Raw genomic sequence first — 21291 nt, 5'->3', positions numbered from 1 at the left:
TTCCACAGTAATACACATGGTATATGGGTCTGCAGGTTGAAGAAGCAATTGCTTGTCTGCATGTCATAAATCAGTGCTTCTCAAAAGCACCCTTTCACACACTGAAAAGGAATTATACTAGTTTAAAAAAATGGCACACACACTGTCATTACGGTGTTCTTTGCTGGCTGCAACTGATGTGTAGCAGCGGGTGCTTCAGACAGAAATGCTCTTGGCACTTGTAACGGCTGGCTATACTCAGTGCTGTCCTTTCTGCTTAGAGAAACAGCATAGTTACCTTTGATGTTTTGACGGTCGGGAGGTGTTTGTGCTGAATCACTCAAACAAACAAAATGGCACAACAGGAATGATCAGACCAGAGACGAGAAGGATCGCAGGATCTGAGAACAACATCTCTGATAACATAAAAGAGGCACCTTCCATTGTCCTTAATGTCATTGTTGCAGACTGTTCTCAAATGCATAATAGCTTTACTGGCCCTAATAAGTCTGTGTTTAAGGATCTGTCTTGGGTAATTTTCAAATTATCTGCCTTTAATCAGTTACACTTGCTGTGGATATCACTGGATATATTCACTTAGTCCTAAAGCTGGGAAAGACTGTATAAATCAGAGGATTCCTGTCAATATTTTAAGGAAACGCTGAGGATTTAATAATAGTGCACTTAACCGAAAGCCATCTAATCATGCGGATATCATTTGGAAAATGAATTTTCAGGCTGTGTCATGAATAGCTTACAGGTTTGTAGACCCCTATGATTTCAAATTCCTTCCTCCTATTGTTTCAAATGATTCTTAAAACAGCCATAGGGAAAAGTAAAGCAATTCTAATGCCCTCACAAACAAATTGAGAATCAAGGAGTATATGATATTTCATCATGTTCCATGTTCTGCATGAAGCTCAGTTGAAATTATAATTATGGTCTTTCAGTGGAACTATTTTCTCCACATTAGTGTCTCCACACGTTAAATATCAACAAATTATTTTCAGAAGACATGGTAAAAGCAAATGTGTTTTCTATGTACTTTCACACTCTTTCTCATTTTTATATCTTCCTGTCTGACTTAAAACCCAACCCTCAATGTTATGCCTTCACCACTGGGAGAATCCTCTTCTGCATATAGATATAAAACTAACATTATGTTTAACTGAGATCAACAGGTCTAGAAATAATATGATTTATTAAATGTGTTTATTCCTAAAAAGTATTTAAATCTATAAATCTAAAAAAGCAATTTAGTTAATATTAATTCTAAAAACTCATCCCCTCATCTACTCTTACCAGACTAACACTGTCCACTAATACTTATAAAAACCAAATAAAGCATTGTTTTTGCCCACCCCATGAACATAGTCAAGCCTTTTTGTGACTGGGAATTCACTGACTCTGTGTCTAATAATATGAGTGTTGAAGACAGATTAACCAAAGCTTATATTCAAAAGGCAGACAGAAATTCAGAGTGAGAAAATGTCTTCCATTTTCAATATATTATTTCGCTTCTAATACCTCTGTTTGACCTAATTCACAAATAAAGCAACTACATTTTATAATGCCCAGTAGTTGTATATATACCTGTTGTGCCAGGAACCATTCATAAACCCCAAAGGATTATCAAGGAACTGATTCTCTTTATTATAATCTCAAACTTGGGCCCCCTTACAGCCCTGACACAGAAGGACGGGAAGGCAGGACCCTGAGACTTATTTTAGGCAATCATTCATAGAGGCAAGAATGGGGTGTCTAGCTTGGCACACTTCTGATTGAGGGCCCAATTTAACAAAATTGTCTGGTCTTGGGAGACAAACCATAAACTTAACTTTTGCTTTTCTCTGATTGGTGGTTGTTAGAAAGTGAAGTGTCAGGGGCAAGATTGTCATCTGGAGGTGTAGATTTGTTGGAGAATAACCTGGAAACTGGTGCTAGATGCAGGCTTTGCTTGGGAGAAACCTGGTAACTGATGTTAGCCACCTGTCTTGTTTGAGGATAACCCAGAAACTGGTGCTAGGTACTGGCCTGTTAACTTGAGTTTATCCTTAGGTCAGGTTCTCTAAGATGGAGTCTGAACCCAGGATATCTATTCTGTCATTCCATCCCTAGAAATGATACTGTAACCTACCTAACAATATTTATTTTACTTCATTTCGTAGCATTGAGTTGGTTGAATTTTATAAAAAAAGTTCCTATAGATCTTCATCTTTCTATATATAGGTAGATAAATGATAGATAGGTGAACAATAGACAGACAGACAGACACATACATACATGAATACATACATGCATACATACATAGAGAATCTGAAATGATAGTTTACATATTACCTTTAGGAACTGTGATGATTACAACCGATTGTCAACAACTTGGTTTGATCTGGAGTCAACTTACAGGTTTGTATTTGATGGATTTGTAAGAACACTTATTTTTCCTTACATGATGAATGTAAGGAAGAATGATGAAATCTTCCCCAGACTGGGAAGCACCTACTTTTGGAGGGCCTTTGCTTGACTTCTTCCCCAGTTGCTATATGCCTTTACTTAATTATCAGCTCTTTCAGCTAATTTAAAACTCTAGAATTATTTAGCTACCTAGACTGAACAACTCAATAATATGCAGATTACCCAACACTTTCATGTAAGTCAATACAGTATTTATTTTGCTGTGCTTATATATACGTTATATAAGATTTCTGGCTACATATTAATTTTATCATGATTGGTTGTCTTTCTCTGGAGAACTGATTAATACTGGCTATAAAATATAGTAAATTTATTGCTACCAGATAAGAATCGATTTTGTGCTGATATTGATAGTCTCATTACCAGCAAACACTATCATATTGCCACATCCTAGATATAATCATGAAATCATGTTTGTGTGTTTGTCTGTTTATGTGCATATACATACTTGTATAAAAGAAAGACTGTACTAAATGAATCAGCTAAGACTTCTTTTTCCTTTTTCTTATTACATGTATTTGTCTTCACATTTCTAATCTATATTATAGTAGATAACTAAATTTAAAGAGATGATAAGCTATCAAATATATGTTATGTAAATACAGCAATTATCTTAGATGAATGCCTAATTTATCATTAAGGCTTTTAGGGACATAGTGGGTACATTAGACAATCAGTTTATTTATAGCACATTAAATCAACATTCTATCACAACAACGATATATTAATGTTGAACATACGACCAAGGTGTCAGGACATTCTCAATATCACGAATAAATTTGAGGACTTTTTGCTTCCTAGCAAATAATGACAGGGACAAGAGTTAAAGTAAGTGATGCCCTGCTTTTCTCTCTGTCTGAACTTGTTTGCAGTGCATTCTTGCTAGGATAATATTTCTGTCATCCTCTTTCATGAACTTCCAGTGAACCTCTCAAACTCATTTTAAATGTCATTTCCCCGAGAAAGCATATTTTGATTGTTCTAGACAAAGTTAATTATCCTTTTAGTACTTATGCACACTAGCTAATAGTGTCTCCAAACATACTTACAACAGGCACTTGCTTGCTGTATGTTAAAGAGAAAATTTGCATACCATTTATCTTTTTATATTTTCCCCCTTACATTCCTATACTCGACCTAGGCTTGTTGAATAAATATAATGGAGACTAGTAGACAAAGATTTCCATTTTAAAATATGAATTATGTATTAAACACCTTTGCGAACAGCAAAAAGAAACAGAAATAACTATCAACAATTGATAAAATTATTGTTATTTAGAAGCCTTTAGTTTTGTGTTTCTGAACACTAACACAAAAATGTGGATATTATAGGTGTCTTCTCATGTTAAATTCCAAGTTACTCCTTTAAACTCAAAGGTATCATGGAACATGGTTTGTTCATTTGCCATTTTTTTCTTGCACTTTCCTTGGTCTGTGGGAATGAGGCTCCAAGGATTCCATGAGCTCTGTTTCATTACCCTTCCCAGCCTTGCTCCCTATCTGTCACACTCATAAACCATTTCCATACAACCTATTTTCTTTTTTCTCTTTTATGATAATATTTTTGGATAATAAAAGGAAGCCATGAAGACAGTTAGGATTCTACATTTAGTGAATAAGAATTTATCAGGATAAAGATAGGTACTCAGTTACTCCATTTTTATAAGTAACTCTCAATTTTCTCATATTTTAGGTGCGTGTCTGTTTTGCTGTGCACTTTCCAATAAAAAGATGGAAAGTCATAACTTGAATCAAATAAATACACCTGATTAATATCAGGTGCTAAATTATTAACTCTACAGTCTTATGATCTTAAATTTACAATGAGATCTTAGGTTATTGTTTGTAATAACTGCATTTGATAATGAACGCTTCCTAGATTTTACTATTTTATTGTCGTTGTACTCCTTTAGAAGTAGGAAGTTCTCATCTCCTTGTCAACGACGGGGCTGAGGGTACATGGAAGAGAATGGGGGACAAGAGAAGCGAAGAAGGACGCCAAGACAAGAGTCTGATCAAGGCGACAATTTTATTTTTTCCCAAGGCTGAATTTATACCATAACAGGGTTAACAGATGAAGGGGGGAAGTGGGAAACATTTACTCAGGCCAAGGACACAGTGTTCGTGTGGTCAGGGAATTGGCTGATGTTGACAGGATGTTAGAAAGGTCACAGGTTTGTCCTATCTATTGGTCAGCAGGATGTTGGTTTTTCATAAAGGTTACAGGTCATCACATTGGGTATCTTGACGTCAGATGTATTTCTCAGCAAGGTCAGAACTTTATCATTCATTATTCATCTTGACCACCAGATTTGTATTAGTCTTCTGCAGCTGGCTAGAGATTTTCCATGAACCCAGTCCTACTTAATTCTAACCATAATAATAACATCAATGATGGAGGGCTTCGAGGGCATCGCTCCCAACATCTCCTAATGGAAAAAAACTGAGAGAAAAAGATTCTCACCTCTATTATTTAAGACTAAATTAGAATGGAAAGTGTGGACTCACATGTGTTGGTTACAGACAAATGTTTATTTGCCATTAAGCCCATAGCATACATTATATCCCTTGACCGGTACTTATAAGACCTACTGTTACATATTTTACAAAATCCTCTAGTCAACTTATGCAAATGTATGGTGTCATATTTATAGTCTACCAGCACATATAATCATCCTGTGGAATGCAAACCAAATGGATATTCAAGAGAAGATCACAAGAAGTCAACAAAGCCCCCCGGATTATTTGTGCTCTATGGCAGCCTCAGGATACATGCTGTGAACAGCTTAGTCAGCTTTGTAAGCATTGTTGGGCACAGCAAGATAATCGAAAACATCATAGAAAGAAAGTCAGCAAAGTCCTACTTTCTCTGTGCCATACAACTGTTGACCCTGGGTTAGAAGAGATGAGGAGTCAGTACAGTTGCTGAGTGATGAAGATTTTCACTTCAGGTAGCCAAGAATAGTCAGTTTCAAATAAGTGGTCTAGAAGTGGTATACATGGAGTTCTTACTGGAGACAGAACTATCATAGTCCACCAAGAAAATATGCATACCTAAGAGAAGATATATATTCATAAAGAAACACAGCACACATGTATACTCATGCGCACCCACGCGCACACACACACACACACATACACACACACAGAGGGGGAGGAGAAAGGGAGGGAGGAGGGAGAGAGAGAGAGAGAAGAGAGAGAGAGAGAGAGAGAGAGAGAGAGAGAGAGAGAGAGAGAGAGAGAGAGAGTTCAGTTTACCAGACTAGGACATTGCTTGAAATGAGCTAAATATGATAATGCTTTTTAGATCCAGGGTCAAAGGAACAGGTGAATACAGTAATAATAAAGCTTATATGTCTGTATATCATTGCCCTGGTACTCCCTATATGCAAGTGGTGAAGATACAGAGCAAAGAGAATGGATACTCATGAACCATCCAAGAAGCTGTCTAGTTTGCACACTGACCGTTGAGAAACACAGAAGTTCCATGGACTGATGCTCAGGTTTCTTGCTATCACAAGAGATTTCTCACAGGATTCACAAAATTCTAGTTCTATGAAATGAATTTAACTACCACCACCACCACCACCACCACCACCACCACCGCCGCCGCCACAATAATAATAATAATAATAATAATAATAATAATAATAATAATAATAATAATAAATGTCTGATACATATTCCTCAGCTTTATAATAAGTGTGTAAACATGCTTCTATACATGTGGTGATGCTAAATGTTAAAAATGCATCACAGAGTATAGTTATGGAAAGAGTCCTGTCAACACTATAAGCATGGAAGGAAAGGTTTGTTTAAACTTGTACAGATGAATCAACACCAAAGAAGATGACACTGAGATGTGAAATAACATGGACGCATGACCAGCAAACTTGCAAATAACAAGCAGACAATCTGATTGCAGAGGATTCCACAAATTATTTTCTTGAAAGCTTTTCATAACCGCATATTTGTTTTGTTCCTCTGCCCTAAACTGAGTATTGGCTGCATTGAAGATGATTACTTTTTTTTTTTTTGATTTGGCTCAAAACTCATAGAATAATGTGAAGCAGAATATGATCTAAATCAGGGAACAAAAGAGGAAAACTGAAATTTGCAGATAATGTTGCTTTGTCCTTGAGCACAGGACATGGTGAGGCAGTAGCCTTCCAAGAAGACAACAATGGAATACTGCCTGAACTGTGGCTGCATTTAGGAGGAATGTAGTCTCACATTGTATCCATGGGAGGTTAGCATGCATTGAAACACATTTTACTTTAATAAACAGTATAAGATTATAAATGAATGTACATGTCAGCTATGTGATGAACAAAGCATATCATATACCCTAGATACACATAGTCATTGAATTTCTGTAATCGTTCTCTCCATATAATCATGTACTTTTAGAAGATGACTATAAAAGTACATTTAGTAAATTTTCATTCATGTATATTCAAGAAATACTATATAGGCCTATATATGTGTTTGCATGTGTATATGCACATGGGTGTGTGTGTTTGTTTGTGCATGCATGTCTGTCTCTGTATGTGTGTGTGTGTGTGTGTGTGTGTGCATGTGTGCAGTGCATGTGTGGGCGTGCGCACGTGTGCTTTACTTTTCTGAGACTATGGTTACCAGTGAACAGAAACTCACCATCTCACCATTACATCCATACTGGTGTCCATACACTATCTGGAGATCTGCCTATCTCCATGATCCAAAAATGCCAAGTTACGTCTTTCTGCCCTTTACATGTGTGCTTGTGTCTGAGCTCAGGTACTATACTGCTGGTGAACAGTTTACCAACTAAGCAATTTCACTAGGCTAGGAATTGGTGTTTTTGAAATTTGTCACTGAGTGTGATATACACCTCTCATAAATACATTGTAAATAATTGAATTTTTATGAAGAATCCTTTTTTCTTTTAATGATTTTTTATACTCTTTTATTTTGTGTGTGTGTGTGTGTGTGTGTGTGTGTGTGTGTGTGTGTGTTCTTAGTTCTTAGTATTAAATACAGGAAGTCAGATTTGTGGGGGCCTTTTTATCACAGTCATCTTGCCAGTTCTGAAACATATATTAATGCTGTATTTTTAGGTAAAATTAAAGGATAAGATTTATAGTTTTCCTTTCTTTTCATCAATAATTTAAGAAGTATTGAATAATGTTTCCATGAATAGCAAAATAATAATCATGTGTGTTTATTCATGGTTACTTCAATTTTTTCAATACTTCTATAACGGTTTTGGTATTCTATTTTCAAAATGTTAAAATGTCAAAATAAATTAAATGTTGGTGTATATGCACTGAACTTTTACTTTCAGATTCTTATTAAATTACAGTTTTACGACTAAGCTATTTTGAATGTTATATTGAATTTACATAAATAAAACGTTATTTCCTGCCTTAATATAATGACTGGTGATATTATTTTGGTGATACTGAAATTTTGAGAATGCACACTGATAATGGCTATACTTATCAATTTATATATGGTGAGCGGAGTTCCATGACAAAGTAAGGAGTTTGTCACACGGACTTTTTGCAGAAACATTTGGCAATTTGTACTTGATTTCTAGTATTCATGAGTCCAATAAAAAATAGTAGAAAAATAGTATACTATTAAATACTCACAATACTAAATAAAATCTGAATTGTGGTAGTAAATATGTAATAAAATATAGACCTTTATAATATATTATTCATATGTTGATAAATTAAAAGATTTTAAATTAGCTTACAAGAATGTGACTGGGGTATCCAAACAATGGCTTCTGGTAAGTTGGAAATCTAAGAAATGGGTAGCTACCTAGTTAACAAAGGGTTGTTTTTATTAATCTAATATGAGGCCGTAAGCCTTGATAAATCCAGGAGGAGCTCTGCTGTTCCCTCAATGTTGGAAAACAGAATTCTGGTGTCTGGTGTCAGAGAAAGCAACATCAGTAGATGTAGCAGGGACAGACATGCTTGACATAAATGCCTGTGTAAATTAACTTTATGTCCAGACTTCTTTATAGCTGGGTCACATAGGTAAAGTGCCACACACTGGAACTGAAGTCTTTTCTCCTTCCCTAGCCTTTTCTCTACAGAGTTACCCAGAGGCTTATCTTATGGTTTATTTTAGGGTCTAGCAAGTTAACAATCAGGAACACACTACTCATCTTATTGTGCTAATATTCATTAACTTTAGCAATTGTTTTTTTTTGTTTAAATATCCCACAAGTATACATAGTCTGCCAATCTGTGGCCCGTGTTATGTAATAAAGTAGATCAAAAAAAGAAAGTCACATTCACAAATATGCAATGCATGATTATTTCTCTGAGCTATAGAAAATAAGTGACAGATGCAGTGCATTAATTATCATAATTAATTACAAATCAATATTCAGTTAATTACTATGTAAATTATAATGACACCATAATACTACTGAGTTGAGGTCACAGGCTCTGTTCCTGACTTTTCCATTTTAATACTAAGAAGGTCCTAGAGGCAAGAGTATGTGTTTCAAGCACTTTTCCTTTTGCAAATCTCTAAAAACTTTTGGCTTTAAGCATTATAATCTTTCCCATGATATGACTATTTATGAAAAATTAAAAAAATGTTTCATTTTAAAGCTCTTAGTTAATTTTGGAAGCCAGGAATCAATAAGTCATAACATGGATTTCCTCAAGTCTCCCTCCCCACAATCCTATTCCTCTACCTTCCCCCACATAACACACACACACACACACACACACACACACACACACCACACACACACACACACACCACACACACACACACAAACACACACATGGTATCAAAACTCCAAACCAATACCCCTCATTTCCCAAACAGATTATTTCATTTTTTTTCCTCAAGGAAGATTTACTATTATTGCTATTGACTGCAGATGAAAGCAACTAGCATTTTATCCACAAACCAAGAGTGATAAGTGACGATCAACACTAGAGTGTGCTGGAATGTTCTGGATAGCTGATAACTGTAAAATATAGCAATAGATGAAATCTACCTTGGGGAATTCTGAATCAATTTTTCATAGTGAAAACTGAGAATCAATATTTTGTGCTTACTGGTAATTTCAAAGTCCAACCAAGGTTTGGAACCACAGCAAAATACGTACTCAGAGAAATCTCCCCACCCCTCGCTTGCTTTTTTGTTTGTTTGTTTGTTTTTTGTTTTGTTTTGTTGGTTATGTTCTGTGAACTTTCTTTTGTGACTGTCTGTGCAGCACTTCTGCCCAGAGAGAAGTCAATGACTACTTCATTTGGTCCAGTGGTTCTGCTTTGAAATTTCAAGCAAATTAAATCTGAGGCTATTTGATTTCAGTAAATGCTTTCTGTTTTCTATCCATGAGTACATTACTACATTATGGGTGGCCTCTTTGAATAGATATGAAACAAAACATATAGGTTCCAGGAGAACAAGTTCACACAACTATGTGAATATGGTTTTCTTGTAAAGTTCAAAGAAGTAAAGATTAACATTCTGGTTGACAACCTGTGGATTGCACTCCTTTAAGGGTTGGATGACCCTTTTACAGGGGTCATCTTAGTCACCAAAAAACAGATATTTACATTATGAGTCATGACAGTTGTAAGTCAAAGTTAGGAAGTAGCAGTGAAAGCAATTTTATGGTGGTGGGTTACTACAAAAAAGGGAATAATATTAAAAGGTCGGGGTATTAGGAAGGTTGAGATCTACTGAATAATTGCTGTGAGAAGCTGAGGAAATTATATAGCTGAGCATCATGCTTTTTCACTCAACTTCAAACACTTGATCATTAGCCAATTCATATATAGTCCTAAATTTTTTTGATCTGCACAAAGGTTAATTCAGAAGACTTATATCTGTAAAAGTTATATGACTAATTTTCCAATGTATAATTATTGTAAATTTTGACCTGTGCAATCAACAATTAAGGGCCAACATTTTATAAACATCATTGAATTATGTATCTCTAGAAATTTGCATGAGGGAATAATTTATATGGGCCAAATGACTTCAAAACATATTTTTAAGAATTTATTCATCCAAGTAAACTATTTATAATAAAAGTAATTAGACTAATTACTTACAAAAGACTTAATAAAATGAGCTAAAGAAGGAAAACCAAAGAAGTTCCAACTAAAACTGAAAATGATGGACAATAAAAGAAAATGGAGTAATTCTGCATCAGCTAAAATTTCCACTTTTTCTGGTATTCTAGGACAATGTTTGCAGGTAGTCATAAAGAAATATAATAAAGATTTTCATTCATTTTGTATTTTTGGATATATATGTTTGTAAGAAATTATAATAGGTCATTGACAATAGAAAAGAATTCAGCACTACTACTCTGCTTAGTTGACATATTAGAAAATGACTCCTCATTGCTATATCACAATTATTATATATTTAGATAGACCATACATACATACATACATACATACATACATACATACATACATACATATGGATACAGAAACATATGAAAATTCATCAAATTGCCTTCTGGTAATAGGTACTAATAAACTCAGAGACATTCATTGGTCAGCTTGTAATAATTAAATGCAGTGTGGTACTCAGTTATAAATGGTAAGTCAACACCACACCCTTTGTACTAAGGCTAATGAGTTTTGATTTAATAAGTGGCAAAAAGTTTATAAGAATCAAAGGTGATGGATAATAAAAGAGAACGAATATTTTTGAGACATAAGAGAGCAGTTGACCACATGAATTTGAAACAACTTTGACAACATTCACAGGATGAAAGTAAGCTCGCATTAGACACAATCCCAGACTTGAGAAAGGAAATAGACATAAAATCTCATTACTAGCAGTGGAACTTTTGCATTTTGTACATATTAGGGGATGTCAAATCAGACTTGTATAATGATGCAACCCACAGTGATTATTGATGGAGTTCGAGGAAGAGGGTAAAAATAGTTAAAACACAGTACATAATTTTTTTAAAAAGAAAATAAATGAAATTTAGAATTATACCAATAAGTTCTTTAGGTTCTGTTTTCTTTTTTCTATTTTTCATTTATTCCTGTGATTTCTCATGAATTTCATCAATCTGTATTATGCATTAAGGAATTACCAACATAATTGCTCAAGTCCAGCACAAGCATGCAGTTATGTAGTTTCCTTCCTTCCTGTGATATTGCTTAGTCCTCCTCCTCCTCCTCCTCCTCCCTCTCTCTTCTTCTTCCTCTTATTTTTCCTCCTCTTCCACTCTTCCATCTTCTTATTCAACTTCATTTTGAATAGAAAAATTAAACCCAAAGCCCCATGCATGCTCTAAGAAAGTACATGGCCACATTTCTCCATATTTCTATTTTTAGGAGAACATATGAGTTTCCCTCAATAAATATATTAAGATATTTTAAATAGATATAAATTTCTGGCTGTGGTCAGGCAAACAGCTGTCTACTTCTTCATCTCAGCACTGGTTCTCCAGCTGACATAGAACTGTGCAAGTCCTATTTACACAGCTACAGTCTGCATGTTTTCCTATACTGCTATGTCTAGAATACCTTGTTTTCTTAGTATTATCGTTCCCCTCTGACTCTTATTTTCTCTCTATCATACACCTTTCTGAACTCTGAGGGGGAGGGATTTGATGAAGATATCCTATTTAGGACTGGATGTTACAAGGATTCTCATTCTGTGCACATCGTCCAGTTATGGGTTTGTATTAGCTTCAAGCTTCTTCAGGAAGAAGCTTCCCTGATTATGACTGAGACACTGATTATATATATATCACTAGGCATACAAAACAGACATAAATGCAGCTCCCATAACAATATAACAAGCACTAGATGACCAACATGAATGAAAGATTATTTTATTGAAACTTATTTTGTCCACAGTGCTTTGGTGAACATTTTAGTTATTTTAATACTTTGCTTTTTTTCTAACTTGTTGACTCATATATTATACTTCTCAGTAGTCTCTCTCTGTCTCTCTCTGTCTCTCTCTTTCTCTCTCTCAGAGAAAAGGAGGATCTGGGAGGAGAAGAGAAAAGGGGAAACCAAGAACAAAAGTTATTGTAAGACAAGAAAACTATAGTACTCTTGGTTATATAACCAAAGCAAGTTTCCTCCTATCACAAGGACTCTTACAGAACCCTGTTCACAGTTTCTCTATTCATAAAAGCCAGAAATTTGGAATAACTCAGGTGTCTATCAGTAGAAGAATGGATAAAGAAAATGTTCTATGTATTACTTATCTGCTACAAAATGGCATCATAGAGACAATCAGAAGGGACTAGAAAAAAGTTATCCTGGACCTCTCAGAGCTCCCAGAGACTTAGCCATCAACCAAGGAGCATACCTGGGCTAGTCTGTGGCCTGTGGTACATGTGTAGCAGAGAACTGCTTTGTTTAGCCTCAGTGGGAGAGGATGTCCTGAAGAGACTTGATGGAATTGAGATGCTGGAGGGTAGAGTGAAATGGTGGTGTGTTGGTTGGGAAGTGGGAGGGGATGGGGAAGCATCAGGAGCATCCTCTCAAGCAAAGGAGGGGGGGGAATGGGTGAAGAACTCTGGGAGTTTGGACCTGGAAGGGAGCACTGTGTGGAATGTAAGTAAATAAAATACTTTAATTTAAAAAAAATGAAGAAAAAGGTCATCAATTTGAGAGTGAAGGCATTACATAAGAAATGTTGGATAGGGGTTGGGGATTTAGCTCAGTGGTAGAGCACTTGCCTAGCAAGTGCAAGGCCCTGGATTCGGTCGTCAGCTCCACCCCCCCAAAAAAAGACAAAATAATAAAAACAGATAAAATAACAAAAAGAAATGTTGGATAGAGGTGCATAAGAGTATATTTTATTCAAAATAAGCCTCTAAATAGAATTCAAGAGAATATACTTATTTTCAATTTAAAAATATCTTTACATCCATCTCTTTGTTTTTAAGATTTTTAGATTGCTATGGCCAATATTCACTTTAGCACTTGTTTCAATGAACCACTGCTATTTATGCTAATATATACACATAATGCAATGATTTTGCAATTATGTGCATTGTTAATGAAACAGATAAGAAATATCTATAGAGCCTTCAGTATATTTCAATATAATTTCTACTTCTATGGATAATGGGATATAATTCATAATATGTTTTCATTCACTGGGATAATCAAGTTTCAACTATTGTTTATTCTTTAATGAAGAAATGCTTAACAATGTAAAATGATGAGCATTCACACAACTCTCATAATCTTTATTAACATAAGCCGATGAGAGCAGTATTAGAACTTGGAGGGAGAAATCATGAAAAATAGCCTACAATAACTTTCCTGATTAAAAGTGGATGAAAATAGAATTGAGATGTATCAGTCATTACTACTGTGACAGAGATTGTTTACTTCTGTCTATTTTGTATGGTCACTTACATATCTGACTACATTTACACTATGCAAATATGATCAAGATGTGAAATTGTATTACGAAATGCATTCACAGTAAAATGGAGAAAATAGACCTAGTTTGATTTAAGCATTTTTATCAGATAACACACTTGACATTTTAAGCATATACTTAAAGAGCAAATATGGTTTTGGAACATAAGAAAATAAAATTCATAGACTTATGTTCATAAAAGAAAAGATTCTAAGTTGCATGGTATTTTGCATTCCAGATATTTGGGCATTTTCACTGTTTCTTATTTTCTCAATTGAAGTTTTTGTTTACATTTATACACCCAATCTCTATTCTTCTCCATATAATGGTCTTCTTATAACTTGAAAATGATCTCCTATTATTTAAGCATTTTGTGGTTGAAAAACCTAAATCAATATTTTTACCTTTTAAGTGACATAAAAAGATTAATTTAGTTATCAGTTAGTAACCCCCAAGTGTTGTATTAATCATTCATTTCCATGCACTTTAAGTGTTATGTAATATATATTGTGAATTGTTTCATGACAATTTATTTATTTATTTATTTCCAATTTTATCCTTAAGTCATTCACTAAGTTCCTTATCAAATATATTTATTACAGTTTTCTCATTTAACAGCATTGAAACTAATGACAATAAATTGATCTTGCAAATGTTTTGATGCCACATTGCTAGGTATAGATGAATTCTGTTTTCATATGTAATCCATCAGTTTTATAAAGAATAGAATTTTCTTGCATTTTAATGCTAATTTTATATGATTCTATGAAATGGTCTTTAACCAATTGTGCTAGCCTGTGGTTCCTTCTATGTGTATGTGTGTTTTTGTGGTTTCTCTGATTGTATTTAGCTAAAACATGATAATGTCAATTCAACTCAGGTTGATCCAATAAATGCTAGATTCTATTATCATTTTCCTCGTTGATAGCTCATTGGACAGTTGAACTTTGATTGACTTATAGACAGCGTACTATTTTACTGGCAAGATCTTGAATTTTCCTTTTATGCTGTATTGATTTTACATTTTCTGTTTTTCTTGATTTCCTTTTATTGATTTTTATTACCCTATACAGGTCTTCCTGACTCTGAAGATAATGCCATCAAAATATTGTACAATCTCCAATTACATTTTGAATTTTTCTTGTTTATTTTATATAATACTTGTTAACTCTTAATGATTCTTTATGATTTTTGTCCATATATTTTCTTAAATATTCATTTAATACAAACTTGTCCAATTAAGTGCATTTTATTCAGAATAGTTTTAGTAGTTCACTTTTGTCTCTAACATTTACTGCACTATGCATTATGTAGACTTCTCTATGTCATATGAACTATTAACACATCTCTTCTTATAATTACTATGACTGTGTACAATCCTTTGAATGGTAGGTTCATGGTTTAACTAATTAGCCTGACCAGATCTTTTATGTACACTCTAGGGTTGTTTATTTAGTTCATTTCTTTTCAACATTTTTTGTTTGTTTTGGTTTGGTTTTGGATGGTTTGTGTTTTGTTAAGTTCTGACTTCAATGAAACTAATTTCTGTGATAGCTTATTTTCCCTTGTGCACTAGAAGTCAGGTGATAAACTCTCAAACTGTAATACCTTTTTATATAATGCCCAATTATATATCTCCCTAGCACAAGTTACATAGCTATACTTACATCAACAAGGGAAGGCATAAAGTCATAGTCAAATGGAACTAGTTTAATATGTGGGGTAATATTAATCTCATGCTCTGATACTTCCATTAAAATTTGTTTTTAGTACTACTTCAGATTTTATATCAGTTTGATCATGCATTTTGTCTGGTCATTTGTTTGCTGTGGTTTTGTTTACATTTTATTTTCCTGAGAGCTAAGATCAGGCCCATAAGAATTATAAGCACAAGATTTATGACTGATCCCATAAGGGATCATGTAGACTATTCATCACACCTACTTATTGTTTGACACTAAATTAAACATTATCTTCAATTACTTGATGCAATTTAAGAGATTCAACTTTGTTGTATATTTTATAAGTATAATATCTGAACTATATTAATCTACTTCTATACTGTCTCTTCAAATAATTGTTACTTTTATACCCTTTATTCCTTAACTTTTACCTTCACATTCTGATTTCCTATGAAGTTGTTCGTTTTTATTTTAGAGTTTGTCCTAATCTCTCTATTTGCAATTATGATTTTTGAAAGGATACTGAAGTATTGTTTATGTGAGTTTGAGCATATATGTATGTATGAATTTATATCTTTTATTTGGCATATATCTTAATGAAAGGGTGATAACAAATTTCCTTGGACCATATGCTTTAAACAAGGAAAATTTTTCTCATGATCATGAAGGCTGAAATGTGAATATTAATATGCTGCATGGCCAGAATCAGGTACGTGTGCTTTCATGGTTTACAACTGATTGTCCTCTTGCTGTGTCATCACATTCAAAAGCAGAGAGGTAGGGTCGAAGTATTGTTCAAAGAGAGCAGAAATGGAGGATCCTTGTGTATGATCAAGGCTTTCTCACTTAAAGTAATCATAACCCAGGTTGATAGAGTCCTAGACAATCAAAGATCTTCACATCATTCCAAGCCAGCAACTTTTACGCTCATTCAAATATAAAGAATGGATTTCATGGAAAATAGAATAGTGTAGTTTATAAAAAAATTGTTATAGGAAAAACATAAGAGAGAAATCATTAGAGTTCCTAAATGGCAGGAACCAATATGAAGAGAGAATTACTATCAAGAATAACTTACTAGAGGTTAATGAACGGCTTTAGGCATGGAAATGTAAGTTGGTCTGTCTATTTGAGTCACTGATTAAGTCATGTGTCTCTTTCTTCCATTGCTTAGACTGAAATTTCATGTATAACTTCAAGGGCCAAGGAAATATCTAATGACACATATCTTCCATGAGAGCTGATGGTGGGGTTACAATGAAAAGGTGCAAGATAGAAGAGGAACCGAATCGGAATCAGTGCCCCCAAACATTTCTATTTTCTCTGGTCTACTGCCAGGCCATAACTGCTAATGGACACAGGGATATTTTTATCTTTCTGACAAAACACACTTCCTTAAGAAGAAGAAGGAGTGGAGCTATACCTACTCTACCATGGTTCCTTGGAAACAGAAGACTTGGTAGACTTTTCTGTTATTATTAGTTTTGTTTCTACAAAAGCCAGTATCATCTTGAGAACTGCTCTGAAGCTGCCTGCTTGACTCCCATGAGCAATGATATTCTGTCAGGGAAGTCAGAATATGAATTTTTCATTGACACCACAATAATGCAGCTTATGAGAGGAAGATTTTAGTCCATAATACTAATAAAGAAATAAATTTATCAGTCCACTAAATATTCTTCACATTCTTTCTCAAATTCTAAATGTGTCACTTCTTGCAAAGCTATGCTAACTTTATTCTATTAGGTGCTGACTTCGCTAAAGATATCAATGTGTTGGTTTTCTCTTGAGTTCTATATTTGCCCATTTTGTCTGGGAATCAGTTCAGTTTTATAATTAGAATGTTATGATATAATGGTCCTGTGTTCTCACTCTGCAGGGCTTCATTCAGAGCTTGGACCATTTTCTGCCTTTTTACTGACACCCTGTCAGTGCAGACACCTTTGTGAATTGAGCACAGAGCAGCAGGATTGCTGGCCTTGCCTCAAATTCATATCACTACTGCCTACTGGGAAGACAGTATGCAATCACACATTGTGCTGAATATTGTGCTGTTATTAAATTATAATTTATAAAAACATTGGATTCTCTCCTTTTTTCATCTCACAAACTCATAACATTTCCTTTAAGGCAATATTGTGGGAAGGTGTAATTAATAACAAAAATTTCCCCAACTAAAATTTCTCTGAACATAGATATGAGAAAAAGAAAACTCTTTCACTATTGAATAAGCCTCGGATCAAAATACAATGTGCATCTCTGGAAAAAGGAATTCGAAGCTTGTATGTAGCAACCAGGAAGAATTTAATATGTCCACAGGTATTAGCCCTAAAGATGGAAAATCAACAATGCTGTACTCCATGTGCAGTGCTTCCCAGAGTCAAAAGCCAGAGTGACCATTGGACTTAGTTAATTAGCTTCACATTAGAAAAATATTAATCTTTCATATTTTTATGATAGAAGATGTTGTGACAAGACCCAGGCTTTTCTAGAAGCCTACATGTAGAGAAGCTGAGGCTAGGCGGCAAATCTCCTTTGACGCTTATATTTCAAAGAGTGGCTTCTAAGGGTTGTTGTAATAAATGTCTCTGGGCTAAAAAGCAGTCCTAAAATGTAATATGCATGTTAAATTTCCATTCACAGGATATTGCAGAGCAAGTAAGCCTATATGCTCATGTATTAAATATCAGATATAAAAAGGGAGAATAAATATTTCTCGTTTTAATAATGAAAATATTTTTCTTTCTATTATTATTCTTTATCTTCTACAGTGTCACAATGGTTCCTATAAACTGACAGAAAGATTGAATCGTCTAGAAACTGAGTCTCAATGGAGGATTGCCTAGACAGGTTGAGCTGTGGGCATGTCTTTGCAGGATTATGGTGATTCTATTAAAAGATTTGTGAATAGCCAGTTCACTGGGAGTGACATTGGTATCTAATTAGAATATCCAGTTCTATCTAAGTATAAAGAGACCATGATACAGTATTCATAAATTCTTCTCTCTTTTCTTTGGTAAGGATGTGATGTAATGTTATGTTAGCTGTTTCAAGTCTCTGCCTTCTTTTTTCTTTTGGAATAGGCTGTAATCTGGTATTGTAAGACTAGTACAGCCTTTTCTCTCTTAAAATTGCTTTGTTCATAATTTTTCGTAGTAAGAGAAATGGACTAAACCAGAAATTGGTAATAATAATAATATGGTTTTTAGGCTTTGTAACATTTCTGTAGGAAAAAATGGAAGTGCTTTTGTATATTGGACCAGAAAAATCAATTGAATGATGGATGCACAGGTTCTTGGGACCATCTTCTGGGAGCTTTGAAAACAGGAATGCTGAGAGAAATGTTCATAGATACATGTTTCTCAGAGTGAAACAAGAATAACAAAAAAAGCAAACTCTCAGAGATTAGACTAAGGACAATTGGTATGTTATTTAGGCCAAGAATCTGACTTCTTTCAGCAAATGTCTTGAGAATCCAAGAAAATTAGAGGCAATGAAATGTGTACTGGATGGCCTTCTGTTGACTTAACAAAAGCTAGAGCTATCTGAAAAGAGGGAAACTCAATTAGGAAAATGTCCTCATAAGATCTGGCTTTAGGGCATTTTCTTAATGATTGATAGGAAAGAGCCTGGTCCATTGTGATTGGTGTCATACTCAGGCTGTTGGTCCTGGATTGTACAACAAAGCAGACTGAGCAAACATGGGCACCAGTAAGTTGCATTCTATCATGACCTCTGCATCATATCCTGCCTTCATGTTCCTGCTTTGTTTGAGTTCCTTTCCTGGTTTTCTTCAAAACCTGTATTATGATGTGGACTTATAAACCACATAAGCCTCTTTCTGTCCAGCTTGCTGTTGGCCATGGCATTTCTTTGTAGAAGTAGAAGCCTGAAGAAAGACAGATTGCTTTGTTTGACAGAGGATAACTTTAAATTGGAAGACACTCATGATGGTGGCATTTTGCAGTGGGCAATAGTAATATGTTTTCTCATGTTGGACACAAGGAGTCTGGAAATTCTGTGGTCAGTTTTCTAAACCACAAAATACAACTTGTTATGTCTATAAATTTTATCCCTGTAGTACAGGTTCTCAAGGCATGGAAATTAAATTGTAAGAATGCTCTCATGAAATGTGGAGAAAAAATATACAATGTTACTGATAAAGGATAGACAGTAAAGAGATAATGGAATATGGGGGAGTAACATAACCCCTCTCCAAAATCTCAACCTGATTTGTCAACATAGTGTCAAATTTCAATGTAACCACAGAGCGTATTGACCCATGTCTTTGTCTTAAGACATATTTCTATCATACTCCATATCATCAGAAATATGCTTTCAATTTTTCTGATTTAAGAAAACACGTTTATGGGAAGAGGATGAATAGATTGTCAAGTTATTTAAGTAATATAAACTAACACTTGTGCAAAATCACTTAAGTGCATCTTCATCACTGAGGTGCTTTTTCCTCAGACTCCCCCCTCAGGCATGTCTCACTTACGTCTACACAATACACTTGCTAATGTTGCCTCTCTCCAGGTTTTATGAAATTCTCATCTGCAGTGTAACTCCTGAGTTCTTGTAGGAGCTGTGGAAATCCTCTCAGTCTCTGAGGGGAAACTCAGAGAACCCAGGCACCAAGGGAGTTACATTCCACACAGCTAATAGCACTGTTCTGCCCAATTTAGAGCACCCATGAACCATGGAAGGCAATGTAGTGACTCGCATTTTGAAATTTGAAATCAGATATCTGGAAACAAGGCATGGGGTGATAAGTTAGCAGCTAGAACTGCTTATTGGACAAATGTGATGACCTGAGTTAAATCCTGTCTTAGTCAGTGTTCTGTCAAGGTAAAGAGAAATCATGACCACAGCAACACTTATTAAAAAAAAAACTTTTAATTACTCTTTGCTTAAAATCTGAGAGGTTTAGTCTGTTTTCATTATTGTAGTGAGAATAAATGTCAGCACGCAAGCAGATATGGTACTTGTGTAAAAGGCTGGGAACTTTACGTCTTCATTCACAGGCAGTAAGCACAGAGCAAGACAGAGCCGTGTGTGTGTGTGTGTGTGTGTGTGTGTGTGTGTGTGTGTGTGTATGAAAGAGAGAAAGAGACAGAGAGACACAGATAGAGACAGTGAGAGAGACAGAGACAGAAACAGACAGAGACAGACAGAGACAGATAGAGAGAGAGGAGAGGAGACGGGGCCTTGTTTGAGCTTTGGAAACCTCAATGGCCACTCCCAGTGACTCACTTACACAATAAAAGACATACCTGTTTAAACAAAGACACACATTCTAATTCCTTTCAAGTAATGCTACGGCCTGATGAGCAATATTTTAATATATGAGATATGAAGGACATTCTTATTCAATCCATCAAATTCCCAGAACCCAGAACCCAAGGTAGAAATGTACAACTGATCCTGAAAATTCTACTCTGTACTTCACACATGACATAGTACATGTACTTGCTTGCCTGGACAAAAATCATACACACACACATACACACACACACACACACACACACACACACACACTCACACACACATTTTAAGAAAATAAAAAAAAATTAATATAGAAGATATGAGAGACTGTTGTTCTTTTATAATTAGATTTTATTATATATTTTTTTTTACATTTCAAATGTTATCCCCTCTCATGGTTTCCTATCCATAAACCACCTATCCCATCCCCTCTCAACCTTCTTCTATGAGGGTGTTCCCCCACCCATCCACCTACCCTTTCCCACCTCCCTGCCCT

This window comes from Rattus rattus, chromosome 2 (assembly GCF_011064425.1).
Source record: "Rattus rattus isolate New Zealand chromosome 2, Rrattus_CSIRO_v1, whole genome shotgun sequence".
Lineage (NCBI taxonomy): Eukaryota > Metazoa > Chordata > Mammalia > Rodentia > Muridae > Rattus > Rattus rattus.
The sequence above is the reverse complement of the archived record's forward strand: the minus strand, read 5'-3'. Positions refer to the sequence as shown.